Here is a 15,776-nt window from a genome sequence, read left to right as displayed (position 1 = left end):
AGTTGAAATCTTCATCTTAAGACTCGGGTCTTGCTTCACGATCAGAAAGATGTACAACAAACCCTTAAAAAATAATTAAACTCCTTGAGGAGGATATACAGGCTTTTTCCAGAAAAGGACAATGGCCTCTGATACAAAGATTCTGATTTTCATTTCATCCACTTCGCAGTGAGTAGCAAACCACTCCAGTGCACAACAGAGAGGTCTCCCCCGGAGGCTAAGAGGATGCCACTGCCTGTAATTTGTTTATATTTTTATTTTACCAGTTTGCTTTTTTCCTGGCTTCTGATTCCTTGTCTGCTGATTTGCATTCCATCTTTTCCAGGGTTTAGACTTAGTGGTTGGTGATGCCACAGTGTGACCCACCACAAGGTAGGTCTTACACTTTCAGAAAAGAGCCTGTAGGTCATCACACCTTGGATCGTTTCTGCAATGGGAAAGGGAATGAGGGCAATCTTGTTCTATCAAGTGCAGAAGATGACTAGACCCCCCCCTCCCCTTAAGCATTGCAAAGGTAGATTCCAGGAAGAGCAAACAGCACTGGCATAATGCACAACAGCCTGCTCCTATGCATGCAGTGCACAACATCAAGCTGCTTAACCTTTAAGAGCAACTGCCTGCAGTGCTGTACTGCTCTATGGGCCGCCTGAGAACTATACTGAAACGGGGAGCGACCCACTCCCATAGCAAGGTAGTCCAGCTGGACACAGGCCATACAAGCCTACTCCCTCCACAGTTGGTCCTGTAGTTTCTAGAGTCATTAAAGGATCCCATTAGCTGCACAAAGTACAGTTGTGTACACTTACCATAAATGTAGATGTTCGAGTGTATTCACTGTTGCAGTCATTACATTTGGGTTATCTGCTTGCAGGTAGCCCTCAGTCAGCCTGATTAACAAAGTCTTGGGTCCTGCGTCAGTTGCTGTCCCTTCTTTCATGATGTCAGGTCGTCAGGGGTATAAAACATGCAGCCGATGCCATTACTTAAGTTTTTCTTGCCCCAGATGTCAGGTGCCCCCCTAATAGGAAGCAATTAAATATAAAAGCACAAAGATATACCTCCAACAAAAAAGCAAATATACCAAAAAGGCGTAAGCATAGTAAAGGAAAGTAGAGACATAGCCAAAAGAAGTTAGGGGGTTGGAGGGAGGGTAATCAGGACTGCAACAATGAATACACTCGAACATCTACACTTATGGTAAGTGTACACAACTGTACTATGTTCTTAGTGTTTCACTGTTGCAGTCATTACATTTGGGTAGATTCCCAAAGCCATGGTTGGGAGGAGGAATTTAGATAGCATTAGGGCCAGCTATAAGGCCCTGCAAGACTGCAGTGGCAAAGCCAGCCCTGGATTTAGATAAAATTGGTAAATGATAATGCTTGGTGAAAGTATGTACATAATTCCAGGTAGCAGCTTCTAGGATGTCCCTGGAAGGGACACCTCTGAGGAAGGCTGTAGAGGTAGATGCAGCCCTGGTGGAGTGAGGTCTAATCCCCTGGGGAATAGGTTTTCCATGGTGCTTATAGCAGAAATGAATACAATGGCTTATCCATTTAGAAATGGTTTGCTTTGAAATAGCCTTCTCCTCTGCCCCCGCAGCAAATGCCACCAGCAGTTGTTCAGATTTCCTTTTGAGGTTTAGTCCTGTCCAAGTAGAATCTAAGATGTCTGTGCACATCTAAGGAATGCAGTATCCGTTCCTCTTTATTCTGTGGATTGGGAAAGAAGGTTGGCAAATGAATGGACTGATTAAGAGCCACACTGGATATCACCTTGATCATGAAGGATGGATTGGTTCTGAGGGACACCCTGTCCGTATGAAAGATGATAAAAGCTCTACTGCCATAAGGGCCTGTAATTCAGATACCCTTCTAGATGAAGTGATTGCTAAAAGGAAAGCTGTTTTCCAAGAAAGAAATTTTAAGTCTGCAGTAGCAGCTGGCTCGAAAGGAGGTAGGGTGAGTTTCTCAAAGACAAAGTTAAGGTTCCAGGCTGGGGTTGGAGCTCTCCTGGGTGGTTTCAAACTTTTGGTCCCTCTGAGGAACTGCTTGAGCAGTGGATAAGAGAAGAGGGGAGATTCTGTTTTATAATGAGCTGAAATGGCTGAGGCGTGGATTTTAATGGAGGAAAAAGACAGGCCCTTGTGAAGCATATTGTAAAATCTGAGGTAAATTGGGCGCTGCTGTGCTCATCCCTTGAGATTTGTTCCGGGCACAGAATCTTTTCCATTTTTCAGCATAAGATTTTCTAGTACTAGGCCTCCTTGCCTCTAAAATGATATCCATCACAGGTTTGCTGAGGGATGGTAAAGTAGAGATTAAGTAATTAGCCAGGCTGCAAGGTTCAGTGTTAGAAGCTGAGGGTGCAGAATCTGATGCTCCTGCTGAGACAGCAGGGAAGGGGTCTGAGGCAGGTGCCATGGAGATAACCGTTACACACTGTGCAGGACAGAGTACCAGTGTTGGCGAGGCCAGTCTGGAGCAATCAAAATCATCCTTGGTTTGTCCTGTTTGATTTTTTGTAGTACTTTGGAGAGCAGAGGCGGGAAGGCATAGACCAATAGGTTTTTCTAGCTGAAGGACAGAGCATCCACTTTCCAGGCTTGTTCATGGAGAGTCCTTGTGCAAAATTTGTCCAATTGGTAGTTCTGGGGAGAGGCAAACAGGTCTATATCTGGGCTCCCCCATTTGCTTGTCAACATGTTGAAAATCCTTGGTTCCAGTTTCCACTCGTGTGGGTCCATGAAGTTTCTGCTTAGTCTGTCTGCCAGTGTATTTAATTTTCCTGGCAGGAATTGAGCTTGTACGTGCACACTTGGTAGCTCAAGGCTGTGTTCCACAATGCCATGGCTAGTCTGCAGAGGGGGTAAGAATGTGTACCCCCCTGCTTGTTTATGTACCAAATAACGGTGGTGTTTGTCTGTCTTTACCATTAGTTGTCCTGGAAGAATGTGGTCCTTGAAGGCTGTCAGAGCATTCTGTACAGCTAACATTTCTTTTTAATTGATATGCAGGTGCATTTGACTTGGGTTCCATTTGCCCTGAATTCACTTCCCTGCCAGGTGAGCCCACCATGCATAGTCTGATTCGTCTGTTGTTAGGGTTTGGGCAGCAGGGGGTGGTGTGAAAGGTAGCCCCTTGTTTTGGTGGCAGGCCTCTGCCCACCAAAGGAACTCTAGGCGTAGGCAAGGTATGATAGGAATCATTGTTTTCAGGTGTTGAGAATGTTGACACCATAGGCCTTTTAGCTACCACTGTAGTTTCCTCATATGCAGTCTTGCATATGGAATTAGAAGACTGCAGGAGGCCATGAACCCCAACGCTTGCAGTATTTGTCTTGCAAACAGCAGGGTTTTTGTGGCCACTTGTTTGAAGTAGGTTGTCAAATCAATTTGTTTCTCTGGCGTGAGGTAAGCCATCTGTGAAGTTGTATTCAAGCTTGCTCCCAGAAATATCATTTGTTGACAGGGTACCAGGTGTGATTTCTTTTTGTTTATGGTGTACCCCAGACAAGTTAGAACCATTTGTACAAAGGCCAGATGGATTCAAAAGTATGTCCTGGTTTTCTGCCTGAATTAGACAATCGTCCAGGTATGGGCATATTTGAATATTTCTTGACTGCAAAATGCAATAACTGGAGCTAGGCACTTTGTGAATACCCTGGGCGCAGTAGATAAGCCAAAGGGCGGTGCAGAGAACTGATAGCGCATGTAGCCTGCTTCTGCAAGATTCCTTGATTGGGATGTGCAGGTATGCTTCTTTTAAATCTAGTGTTGCCAACCAGGCATCTTTGCCTAGCATAGGAAGTAATTGGTGAAGAGTCAGCATCTTGAATTTTGGAATCTCCAAAAAGGTGTTTAGAGTAGACAAGTCCAGGATAGGACACCATGAATTGTCTTTTCTGGGTACCAGGAAAAGTCTCGAGTAGAAACCTTGTCCCTTTTCCTCTTCTGGTACCAGTTGAATAGCCCCCATGCTTAAGAGAGAAAGTACTTTTTTTTGGGCCTCTGCCCACTGATTTGGGGGTAGGTCCGGCCACCCGCTTGGTGTTGGCAACGTGTGGAAGTGAAATGTGTATCCCTGGGACACTACATTTAAAACCCATTTGTCTGGGTAATGTGTTCCCAATTCTTTGCATGAAGAGCAATCTTTCCCCCCAAAGGGGCAGTCAGTTGATAATTGCTTGAAAATTTTAAAAGGAAGTCATTGAGACAGTTTACTATAGGGGGGGAGTCTTATTATTCCCAGATTTGGAAGTGGAGGCCCCCCCCCCCACTGCTTACGTCTGTGTGTCCCCTGGGACTGAAACCTGGGCTTTTTGCTGTGTCTGGGTTTGGCTTGAGAAGACCTGGCAGGGGCTGGAAAGGACCAATTCTTATAGGGCCAGTGCCTACTAAATCTAAATCTTTAACAGTTTGCATAGATTTAGCTTTATCTTCCATCTTTTTAAGAACTTCCTCAGCCTTGTTGCCAAACAGGCGATCCTGATTTAAAGGAGCATCCAACAATTTAGCTTTAACATGATCAGGCAAAGATTGCTCCTTAAGCCAAGCATGCCTTCTGAGCACAGACCCAGTAACAGCAGCCCTGCAAGAGGCCTCTAATGAATCAAAACCACATTGCAAAGTATGTTTTCCAACTTGTTCAGCAGAATGCATTAAATCCTGTAATTCTTTATTTTCCACACAGTCAGGAATCAACATCAATTTCTGTTTAAGCAGTCCAATAACATGTTGTTGATACTTTAACATATGAAACTGGCAGTTTAAAGCCCTAATGGCCAAGGCTGCAGAAGTGTAAACCTTCTTACCCCCATCTATCCAGCGCCCTGGAGTCTCTATCAGAAGGGGAAGGATTTTTAGCAGTAGAAGCCTTAATGCCCTTGGGCCCCTGTGAAATAGTCTCTGGATCTGCAATAGGATTTTTAAAAAGGAAATTGTTGGACTCAGGGACCCTGTTGTAACTAGTCAGGTTTTCTGGGAGCAGGAGGCAGGAAATCAGGGGTCAAACTAGATTCCGAAAAAGCATCATCAACAATGTCTAGTACAGGTGAATAGCTAAAGGCCTATGCTAAGGTAGGAGAAGGAAATCCCTAAGCCTCTTTTTTGAATCAGAAAAATCCTGGCTTTCCCAGTGTAAACGCTCCCTTAGAGTAAGTAAGGTTTCCCCAAAAGAAAATTCCTCAGGAGGGGAAGCAGAGGGAATGGAGTCCTCTGCATCAGAATCTTCATAAGTAGATAAGGGCAAATCCAGATCATCAGAAGAATCAGAAAAACAGAACCCTGATCAGAAGATTCATAATCAACTTCAGTCCTGGGCCTCTTAGAAGGGGGGGGTTGGCTACCCCTGATTAGAGTTATTAGATCCTCAGCCATTCTCATCATTTGTTTTTTAGGCATAAACGCCTGAGCATGTGGCCTAGGTATTGGATTTTTAGGCATGGATCGAGATTTAGGCCTAAGTAAAGAAGGAGGCATTGGTTTATTATGCAAATCCGTAGGCCTAAATACACCCTCAGAAGCCGGTGCCTGCACAGCGGCTTTGGACCTATCCAAGGGAGAGACATCCACGGGTTCCATAGTTGAAGCATCTTGTGGCATACCGAACTCCAAATGGGTCTCAGTAGAGGCCTGCGAATCAGAAGTAGCGGGTATCAGGGGCTGCGAAAGCACCTCACTGAGTACTGGCGACTGGCTTAGGAGAAGCATCGCCGCGGCAGTTCTGCACCTTGGCGGTCTGTCTGTCTTTATCTTTGCGTTTTTTTCAGAATCCCGGTAGTCGGATGGCTAACCAACAACATTTCTGGATAATTAAACTGAGAAACGAAATATTTAGAGGCAAAATTATACCGACGACGGATAGTGTGCTGATTAAATAAAGCACAAAACCAACAGCAAGGTACGTCGTGGTCAGGGCCTAGGCAAGGCATACAGTACGAATGAAAATCTTTATGAGCTATTTGCTTTCCACAAGTAATGCAATTATTAACTTTTACTGATATCGGTAAGGAGCAAGTTAAAGTTTCCCCAACTGGGTACTTAGCTTTAGTTGAAGACTTCGGTTCTGAAACTCGAAAACGAAAATTTCAGGAGTCGGCCGACTGGCACTTGAGAACTGCTTCTGCTTCGGGCACCGCATGGCAAGAAAGACTGACGTAATGGCGTTGGCTGCATGTTTTATACCCCTGACGACTTGATGCCATGGAAGAAGGGACAGCAAACGACGCAGGACCCAAGACTTTGTTAATCAGGCCGACTGAGGGCTACCTGCAAGCAGATAACCCAAATGTAATGACTGCAAATTCCCCTCGGGGTTAGGGGCGGGGGACAGTGTTTTACAATGAACTTTTAATGTTGTTTGACAAGCACGGTACTGAATTAATGGACATGATGTGCAAACATTATTCTATTTCTACTACTGAGACTTTAACAAAATCACAGTTTTAAATAATGACATTAAAACACACCTTGAGTTCATAAGGTACCATTATGATTATAAAAGGGTGTTTTCTTCTACTGACCAACAATTAATCAAGAACACGGAAGTGAAACTCAAGAAACTGAGAAAGGACATCAGTGACTGTAAGAATGGGGTTGCATACCCAGAACCACCACCCTCTCAAGGTAAGGGTATATTTGGTCATACCCTTGCTCAACATACAAATGTTGTAAACACGGTCAGTGGGAACGATCCTGAGGCACCCGTGAGAGTAGGACCAGGAGATAGCGATCTAGACCTGTTTGAGGGCAGTTGGAGGGACAACATTGCTGACAAGTATCCTGTTACCAACGCGGCTGGCAACAACCACTACAACACTAACGAAATGAATGATTCTTTTTCCAACAGGGGCCAGAACCACCCACGGAGATACAACACGAGGGGCATGAAGGAGAATCACAAATACAACAGATAACAAATGCACTTGTCATTTTGTTGAATGGTCGTGGTGACTTCAAGGTGTACAATTTCTCAAGTTACACCATTTGCCAGGAGTTGTGTGAACTTTTCAGTAAGGGTTTGACTTTCATACCCGAGGAGCATTTTGACTTACCAGGGGTTTTGATTGATTTGAAATTATGTATTCGAAAATTGAACTTGTCTGTAATGTTTGGAGGTATGGGTTACACCAATGACCCTTTAAGAGTGGCTAGTACGTACAGCCCACCCGTGTGCCCCACTCTGTCTTTGTTCGAGCACATGTGTGAGTCCGATTTGAGGTCTCTACGTATGAGTGCTAGAAAAGTGTTATTAAGAACATAACTGAAGATGAAGCTGAAGCCTTGAGATTGGTCAGAGCCTTACCGGTCCGGTTTCTGAAACCGGACAAAGGTGAAGGTTTGGTGATCATGGACAATGATGAATATGACAACAGAATGTTTGACGTGCTAGATAGTAAGACCTATGTGGGGTCCAGCCTTAATGAAATGAATATTGCTTATAAAAGAATCTTTTCCTTCCTTAGGGATTTGTTGATAGAAGGGTTGATCAGTGTTGACGTTTATAATTACCTTGTGAATTTGAAGCCACCACCACCCAATTTGTTTGGTTTACCTAAACTACATAAAAACATTGAAAACCCTCCTATGAGGGCTTTGGTGAATGCAAGGTCTTCTATTACATACGCATGCTCTAAGTTTGTGGATGACTTATTAAAGAAAGACTCTTGGGCTTTGTTGAATAATTTAGAAAAATTTACATTCCATGACAACATCTTTTTCTTAACAGAAGTGGTGGACCTTTATTTCTCTATCCCACACGACATAGGGTTAGAATATATCACTAAGAAACTTATTTCTTATGGAGCAGAGAGTGATGAAATAAGTTTGATTCAAGAATTACTGGATGTGATTTTTGAACAACAACTACATCAGTTTCAATGGCAACATCTATAAGCAAGTGGTAGGGGTAGCGATGGGTTCCCCATGTGGGGCAAGTTATGCTAATTTAGTTCTAGCACAGTGGGAACACGAACACATATTTAGTAAAGACATCCATAAGAAAGTAAAGCTTTATAATAGATTTTTGGATGATATTTTCATCATGTTTCAAGGAAGTGCAGATGACGCATCTAGCTTTGTGGAGGCATTAAACAACAGTACTTCTTTCTTAAGATTCACATACAAAGAGGATACCATCAGTTATTTAGATGTGAAATTGGTAAGGGACACTGTACGTAAAGGCTATTTAGCTAAAATTTTCAGGAAGCCTACGTATTCCAACACGTTGTTGCACTTTTCCAGTTGTCACCCGTTCCATCAGAAGAAATCTGTCCTAAAGGGACAGCTGGTAAGAGCAGTTCGAATGACATCTGAAGACACGTCATTTGACAATGAATGTATCTTGTTGAAGCACATGTTTATGAGTCGTGGTTACCCAGAGTCATTAGTTGATGAGGTGGTAAGAGAGATTTGTAGTAATAGACTGTCAGGTATTTATAATCCCATCCTTATCGTAAAAGAAGGAGATTTCATTTTGGATGTGGAAAAAGAATTGAGAGTGGTGGTGCCCAGTACAAGTTCACCACCAGTAGTCGTGGGCTCAACAGGTACAGACTTGGTTTGTTACAAGAAGAGTTTTATTACCCCTTTTACTTTGGAAGCAAAGTTCATTAGCAACATCCTTAGATGAAATTGGCACATATTGACCTTTGAGAAAGATTTAGTAGAGAAATTAGGTGATGAACGAGTTATTATTTTTAGAAAAGGTAGAAATCTAAAAAGTATCATGGAAAGTACGATTATGAAACCCACTAGGACAGAGGGCACATACAAATGTGAGGCATGTAATTATTGTAAATTCATTTCTACAGGGTCTAGTTTCACAGTGAATCAACACATGTTTAAAGCCAGAGGCTGTTACAGTTGTAGTTCTAAATCAGTGGTTTACCTGTCTTCCTGTCAGTCATGTCCGGCTTTTCATATTGGCAAAACTGACAGGAAATTAAAAGAAAGGATTTACGAACACACACATCATATAAGGAAGAAGAGTAGTACCAATGCCCTAGCGAGACACTAACGTGAATCCTACCCATGCTTTTTTGTTTAAAGTGATAGATCAGGTAGTGGTTGATGAAAAAGGTGGTCCACGTCAGTTACTGTTAGAGAAACGTGAACTTGTTTGGCAGCTTAGGCTGAATTCCTACACTCCCCCTGGTTTAAACGAGGTCACATCTTTGACTTGTATTTTGAAGTTGAGAAGTCTATTTAGGTGACACGTACAGTATTTTATTTCATGTTAGCAAAAGGTAGCAACTGTTGTAGTCTATTCCTGTTTTCGTCTCGAGTTCCCTTGCACATTTTTATAGTCTAGTACTAAATTTAACATTTTTGGAACACAGATCCTCTAAGGTCTTAGAACATAGTTTACTGTATATATTTGTACTTTTAGATATTTGACACCCTGTCCATAGTTATTAACATTTTTGCTCCAGACACTGTCACCTCTTGGTGCTGTGAGTAGTAGTCTGTTGTTATATTTGTACTCATTTTATACTTATTATGTTCTTTTTTTCTTCTTTTACAGTCCAAGCTTATATTTATAACTACGTTTTCCTACATTTATGCTTTTCATTCAGTATTTCTGTACTTTATATTGGAGTACAGTTTTGCATTTCGTTTTTTCTAAAATGAAAGTTTTAAACAGAAGTTTCAAATAAATGATTTTATTTTGCTGACATGAGTTTTTTTAACACAAGAAAAAGGTTTTTGATGCAGAACACTTTTAATTATTTAACTTAGTATTTAATTAGTTAATTGAATGGTGGCTGAATCCAATTACTGTGATTTGCTTTGGCGCCTTTTTCATTTTAAAACTGAGTATGAAGTTTTTTTCTTTTGTCTGATGACGTCTTCCAAAGGTGGAAGACGAAAAGCGCTTCACATTAAACGTTTTTAGGAGTTATTCTAGCCAGATCGGAGCCTGTGTTGTTTCTTTTGAATTGACCAGTGAAGTTCGAGTTTTAGACAAGAAATTAAGGGAACTGGAATCTCCAGTGGGTGGCAATGCTGAAGCCACATCAATCATGGGTACAACTGAAACTTCCTTATGTGAACTTTGGCAAAAGGGAGCATGGGGATTGGTTGAGCCCAGGAACCTAGAACCCTCAGAAACTCCCTGGCAGGCATGACAGACAGAGGAAAGAAAGAACTGGAACTAAGAAGTTAGAAACAGTTCCTTAACAGCAGGCAGAGATGCCAGCATTGGAACAATTTGAAGCCTGCATCCCAGGAAAATGTGATCTTGAGAGATGGACAGGACAGATATCTGAAGATTGATGGCAAAACCCAGACTGTGCAACAGGAGCCTGGTATAGTGCGGTCCTTTGGGACAGTAAAGTGCAGGTCCTGCAGAAGACTGGAGGGAGGATGAGCCTGAAGGAGCAGATTGTCCAGATAAGGAAATATTTGTACTCCCTGAAGCCTGCAAAAAGCTATGACTGGAGCCATACACTTGATGAATAGCCTTGGAGCTGTGGAAACACCATGGGCAAAGCAGAGAACTGAAAATGAGAGGAAGAAACAGAGAAATGTAAATACTTCCTTTATACAGGGTGAATGGGAATATGAAGGTAAGCATCCTTCAGATCCAAGGAAACTAGGAAGGCTTGAGGACGCAAGAGGGGAACAGGGTGTACTTTGAGGAAAGTATTAAAAAATAAAAAAAAATCTAGCGCAGGCTTCCAGGACCCCACTTTTCTGGGAACCAGAAATATCCTGGAAGAAAATCCTGTGCCTCTTAGGTCCTCTGAGACAGGGTGAATCTTACCCTGATCTAGAAAAACCTGTAACACCCCTGAAAATGGGGAATTTGAAGTGAAGGGGGTCAAGGAATGCCCAAAACGAGAGAGAGGAGAGAAGACTTCCAGACCATGAAATAGCCTTGACAGATGACTGAAAGAACCCAAGAGTTCGAAGTAATCTTTTGCCAAACAGGGAAAGAAAAAGACAGTCGTAGACAAGAGAACCTGGCTGAGGTGAACGGAAGGCAGACCGTCAGACAGAGGCAGATTTGTCCTGAAAGGAAAGTTTTTTGAGGTCTAGGCTTCTGAGTTGGTTTGTCAGAAGAAAACCCACCTAGGGACTTTCTTACACTTGGAGGGTTGACAAGACTGTCTACAAACAATGGCAGTTTCTGCAGGATAATTCTTCTGAAACTTGGGAATGGGAAGACAAAAATCTGTTTAAGGTCCTTCTTGACCTTGCCTTGGTTCTTTAAGGTTTTAAATAAAATAAATCTACCACTGGCATGCCAAAGAGATTTTGATTATGTAGGTGAAGCATCAAGAAATTTAGCTTCAATGTCATCAGGCAAAGTTTGAAGATGAAGCCAGGAATATCATCTCATGACAGAGCCTGAAGCAGCAGCTGTAGAGGAGGCATCAGCAATTTTGTAATTACACTTAATGGAGTGACAAGCCACCCAAGATGTGAATCCCACAAAGAAAGAGCAGTGGACTTACAGAACCCCTCCCAACTGAGACAAAAGGGATAAAATATACTTGGGCATGTGAGTCTGATAATCAATGGTAAGAAATGCTTATCAGCAGAAAGAGACCACAACAGAGACAGAAGGGCACTTACTAGGAAATTTGAAAGCCTCAGGGACCTTATAAAAAATGGCCAGGCTTCTTAGGGGCAAGAGGCTGGGGAATCAGGAGCCAATCCAGCAGGTACAAAACAGACAAGCCATAACAGAGGGGACAGAACAAGGCTTAGGGGAGTCTATCTGGAACAATTTGTAACATTTTTTCTGGATGTCAGAAACTTGACAGCAGTCCCACATAATGTTTCATTATGCAAAACAATATATCCTCAAAGACAATTCTTCCTAATGGGAGTCAGTACTTAAGCACTCCTCCTCCTCCTCCAAGCAAATGTCCAAAGGTGATGGCATCTAGGAGAAGCAGGTGAAGAAATCCTCATCCAACTCCAATTCCTCAGCAGATGAATCAGGTTCACTAGATCTTTTAAGGGTACAGGACCATGAAGGGGCAGGAATCGAAAAATGTTGAGGTGGTCTCAAAATCATAAGGGCATTAAACAAGCCCGAGCAAAATCCTGCCACTCCTAAGGATCTCTGACAGCGGAAGGAAAGTACTTAGTCTTCTGTCTTTTCGTAAGGGAGACATTGGCTTTAACAAATCTGTATGGCTCAGAATCCTGCCATGACTAAATGTGGGCGCCAGGCATCTCCTCTCTAAACAAATTTGGGGAATCAACCTTGGCCCTTTAGATATGATCAGCCGTGGTTCCCCCTCAACTTCTGCAACAGATGTGTGCAAAGCCTTGGAGTATGTGTAAGAAGCTGGATCCATTCCGGCCTCGGACAGGTCTGCAGCAGAGGGAACAGATGTCAGCACCAGGCAGTCTTCAGGGGTATCATCCACCTTAAGACAGATGTCCTACAGCGGATGGACAGCAGCAGTACGAGACCTCAACTTTTTAGCTTTTTTCTTAAGAGGCGGCTGTACCTTGGGACGTGAGGATTCAGCCATGGTACCCCGGTCAAACAACTTGAAACATTGGTTCTCAAGATAAATGAAAATACAAGACAGACCGCTATGAATTGCCTTTGGCACAAACGCCTGACAAATACAGCACCGAGTGTGGTTGTGAGAAACGTCTAGACAAAACAAACACCTGCTGTGATGATCTTTATGGGGAATCTGCCTCCCACGCGGATTTTCCCTTTAATGGATAACATGAACTCTCAAAATGCACTATAAACGAAAAAAAAAATGAAACAAAACAAACAAAAAAAAACAAGTATGTACTTATTTGCACAAAGCTTAGTATAACCAGCACAGCAAAGGGTGTTCAGACTGGTGGCAAAGTAGTTCTTGGCCTGGAGTGTCTGTATATCACCTTTGTGCCTTACGTAGACATGGCAGCATATGTCTGATATACTATGCTGGAAAGAATTAGAGGCTTTGGTATATTGTCTGGACATGGGGTTATACTTGGCAGGAGATCCCATGGGTTATGGATACTGCACAAGTTAGGAATACTGCAAGAATGACATGGAATGACATTTCTCATTCCTGAAAACTGGGGGACTCAATGGCATGCTGTAGAAGCTCAGAGACCCCACAAATGTTACAGCACTTTCCAGAAAACATACCAAAGTATGCAGTCGTATGTCTTCTCCAGGTCAACATGACAAATGGATGATTAAGGTAAACTCCCACAATCCTTCATAGTTACATACATGTACATACATACATAAACACAGACATACATATATGTATATATGCTTGTGCACACACACATACATATAGATAAATGGGTCTCGTATTACTGAGCGAAAGCTCAAATAACCGAATCCAAAACTTCTGAGTACACTTTAGTGAAAGTGCGTTTTGACTGAAAATGCACTTTTGCTAAAGTGAGCACAAGGAAATTAAAATAATGTTAAAATGGCTTTTGCTGAGGTCGCAATACAGTGGGGATAAGGGAATATTCCCTTTTCCCCACTGTAGTGCGATTTCAGAGTGAGAATATAAAAGTGGGGGGGTGCAGGGGGGCTTGCCCCCCTGCATAAATGTGTTTAAAAAAAAAAAAAAAAAAAAGTAAACTCTTTTCGCGAAAGTGCTTTGTCTGTGGAAAAGCACTTTTGCGAAAGTGTGCTCGGTAGTTTTGGATTCGGTTATTTGAGCTTTCGCTCAATAGTATGAGATCCAGATATATATACTCATACATTTCAATTATTATATGACATCTCTTTCCAAACCAACTGGCAATGGCTTTCCAAGGAAGGCTAAGGAGTGTCACACTTCTATAAAAATAATACATTCTCCTTTCACTGTTTATAAAAATAGGGACCACAACCACAGACTGCTGACCAAAAGAAACTGTTTCTGCTTTCAAAAGGAGAGCTCCCTACAATGATCCTGCAATGTCCGATGTTTTTAGAAATTTTAGCCAGATGTCCTCTACTTCATCAAACGGAGACCCAATTCCATTCAGTTCTATCTGGCAATACCTTCTCAAAAGACAGAACGCTCATTGGGTTCTGGAGTTCTTCACAGTCTACCTTCCACCGCCTGACAATGTACCCCAGTGATGCCAGATCTTTACCATAAATAAACAGAGAGAGCTTGCTCTTCTCATCCTCCCAAAAGTCAACAGGGAGGCTTACCAGAACCTCTCAGAGGACATCTGAAAATCATCCACTGTGGCAAAGTTAAACTCATCCACACCTGGCATTTCACTTTGGTAACTAATGTAGCTGCTGCTTTCCTCAACTTTCAGCACCTATATGTCAAAATCTGGACATCCTTTCCCTCTCATACCACTAGCAATACAAGGAAGGTCTCTTTCGTTAACATGATGTCTTCCAACACCTATTGATATCCACATGCCTACAGTCATGACAAGCAAACACCACTTTTTGGACACTACTAGTTGTCAGGTGCATCAACTAGTAAGGTCTTAAACAGAGTCCACTCTGACTAGTAAAGCAGAGAAGCTCTTCCAAAGGTGTATAACGCACAAAGAACCTGTTAAACGCTTGGGTCCTCTTGGTGTGTCCAGATGCCATCTCAACAGTCTGGCACTTCAACACTAAGTAGGGGACACAGTGAGTTTAGTACCTTTTCAGGTTCTCAGAGCTGATAGCACAACTGTTTTTTTCTCTCTTCCTTATGTTTGCCAAACAGCAACAGCTAAAGACAGAAAAGAAAAATGTAGGATATAGTAAGGGTGTCTCAAGTTGCCTGCATTAGAACCTTTGATACTGCAAGACTTGCGCTGGTTCTCAAAGGAAAGACAGCCCACTACCGACAAAAAAGTCTGGACATGTGAGTAAATAGCTATGAGTAAGAATTTCGCTGGAAAATTGGAAATAAAATGTGGGCAAACGCAAATATTTTGATTACTATAGTGATTCTTCACAAAGATGATGCCATCAATGTTTGTTAACTAGGAAAAATACATAATGTAACTCTGCACTAACAGCCTCTGACAAAATCACTATATCTCATTTCAAAACGAAAGCTACCACATTCGGGAGTACATGATGAACTGCAAGTGAGGGGAACGGAAAAAGAGGTGGTCATGCAAAGCTCTGACCTTTGAATAAGAATCAGAGGCACGTATAAATCTTCCTAAGATGTTTCTCCAATAATCAACAAAGCAGGAAGCTTCTCCAGCTACAGCAGACAAGGCTGGGAGAGCAACCATCATACTGACAAGATGGAAGCAGGGCAGCTGAGCTACTTACATGTGTGTGCATCGACAGTTACGCAAGGCTTTGGTCCAGGAAACCACTAAGGAGCCTAGCCCAATTTCTCAAATGCCCACAGCACTGTATAGTTTAGTGTCTTGCTTACGCTATAAGCAAATGGAGTTTGAGGAAATTAAACACCTGACTCTAGGAAACAGCTCACAGACTTACTTGGAACAAAATATCAGACAACCGTCTTTTGTAGAAGTGATGGCTGTATTATTAGTCTTCCCTTGATGAAGGTGGGCATTGCTGCTGCTCATGGAATTATTTATTTTAAAATTTCAGGGAAGTGAAAGGGCTACCTTGTATAAATGATGCAGCAGATTGCATCTATGCGTCTATCCCCTGCAGAGTATCTTCATTTCTATCAACTTGGACTTAACCTAAGTAGATAAAAACACAGGGAGCACTGAAATCATCATACTGAATATTGCCATAATGCGTGTTCAGCTATAAAACAGAAACCTATATGCACAGGAAGAGATAGGCAATGTTTCAGTGTGCCTTCTGGGGAAAAACAACTTATACCTTTCTCAGACATACCCTAAG

General features: G+C 42.3%; 1 protein-coding gene across 1 annotated transcript in view; it reads right to left on the bottom strand.

Annotated features, from left to right (window-relative positions):
* Window positions 1-15,776, bottom strand: part of SF3A3 (splicing factor 3a subunit 3) — a 731,641-nt gene that overhangs the window by 600,739 nt on the left and 115,126 nt on the right. The gene's annotated exons all lie outside the window — the stretch shown is intronic.

This window comes from Protopterus annectens, chromosome 1.part1 (genome assembly GCF_019279795.1).
Source record: "Protopterus annectens isolate FY-2018-M chromosome 1.part1, PAN1.0, whole genome shotgun sequence".
NCBI lineage: Eukaryota > Metazoa > Chordata > Ceratodontiformes > Protopteridae > Protopterus > Protopterus annectens.
This window is presented reverse-complemented; position numbering and strand designations above follow the sequence as displayed.